The sequence below is a fragment of the Nanorana parkeri genome, unplaced genomic scaffold (genome assembly GCF_000935625.1).
Source record: "Nanorana parkeri isolate BGI_ZX_2015 unplaced genomic scaffold, ASM93562v1 scaffold1734, whole genome shotgun sequence".
Classification (NCBI taxonomy): Eukaryota; Metazoa; Chordata; class Amphibia; order Anura; family Dicroglossidae; genus Nanorana; species Nanorana parkeri.
Window position 1 is genome coordinate 99,881 of NW_017308002.1, and position 1,346 is coordinate 101,226.

The window sequence follows — 1,346 nt, forward strand, 5'->3', positions numbered from 1 at the left end:
TTAGATACCCTTTAAAGATTTCAAGCAAGGTCTTGGGAAGCCTCGTAAATTGATGGCACTATATAAAATACCCGTAATAATATGATAATAATAATAATTTCTGTACTCCTAGCAAGTCGGCTTCCATTTTACATGATGTGACCACTATTGGCTCAGATAGAGGCAGCTGTGGTCCATCTCTCCGCGGTCCTCGTGGATCTATCTTTGTACAGTATCCAGTGGTAATCTCAGCATTCGTCAGTCAGTGGGTGTGTGCTGAAACCAGCAGAACAGACCCAACCTGTCTAAACGTTCACATTCTGCCAGCGTATATCTTAAAGCATTATACGGTTCCTCTTCTTCCTCTTGGACAGCTGGATCCTCCGTCGGCTCTCAGAGACCTGAACAAACCTGCACAAGGTAAGCATCTGTACGGGTCAGCAAGCTGTAAGGATATATTATCGGTCAATAACATGATCGGTCAATAGAGTCTTACCTTTATATAAGGTGACTTATAGGAGCCGTACCTGTCCTAAGAGATTTGATTGTGTGAGGGCTGATTGGGTGGAGGCGCAAGGACCGTCATTGGGGGACACATGGTTGGACTTGAATAACTTTGGCTGCGTATTGTTGTACTTTTCAGAGATTTTACCTCTTTGCTGCCTTGTGTTATATCCTGGTTCCATGAAACAGCTGGATGTCTATGGACTTTCTTTGCTTCCATGCTTTCCTCTGTCCCGCCCCCCACCCGTTGCCAATGATTTTATGCTCACTCCTTCATCTGCACCAAGTTGTATGTTTTTTACTTGACGTACACTTGGACGTGGACTTTTGGTTCTTTTGCTTTGTATGTTCTGGTTATTGTCCTCTTTATATTTGTATTTTAAACTAATGAAACTTACCTGTTAAAAAAAAATTATTACAAACTGGGGACCCATTTGATATTGTTATCAGCAGTCTTGAATGCAGAAAGAGACTCAGTGCCGTCAAGGGGGTAGTTTGCCAACATTGCCTGTGGTGGTCATGAGCTCTTGGAATTCCACCTTGAAGCAAACCTTGATACTTACCTTCCCTGCACTCTAATGATCTGTCACCAGAACCGTTCTTGGTATAGGGAAACATAACACTCCCCCTGTCCCCCCACCACAATGCAGGAAATCACTTGCCCATAGTGGTGTCACATGGGGGGAGGGGTACGTAGCCATGGGTTGGTTTTGATCAAAATGCACTCAAGACTTTGGAGCTAGATCAACATGGCTGGTGAAAGGGAAAAGGAGCAGTTCACTTTAACATGCATGTTTGCAAATGCTGATATCTCGTAGCCATTCAATGTTATGTCTGCTCCACCAATGTGATGTAGATCGTAG

The 1,346-nt window shown here is 43.8% G+C and overlaps 1 protein-coding gene across 1 annotated transcript in view; it reads left to right on the forward strand.

Moving 5' to 3' along the window:
- The first annotated feature begins 328 nt into the window (after positions 1-328).
- The window catches only part of ELF5 (E74 like ETS transcription factor 5), a 28,106-nt gene continuing 27,088 nt past the window's right edge, over positions 329-1,346 (forward strand). The window contains exon 1 of the mRNA XM_018571328.1: positions 329-399. The gene's annotated coding sequence lies outside the window, so the exon portion shown is untranslated. The remainder of the gene's footprint in view (positions 400-1,346) is intronic.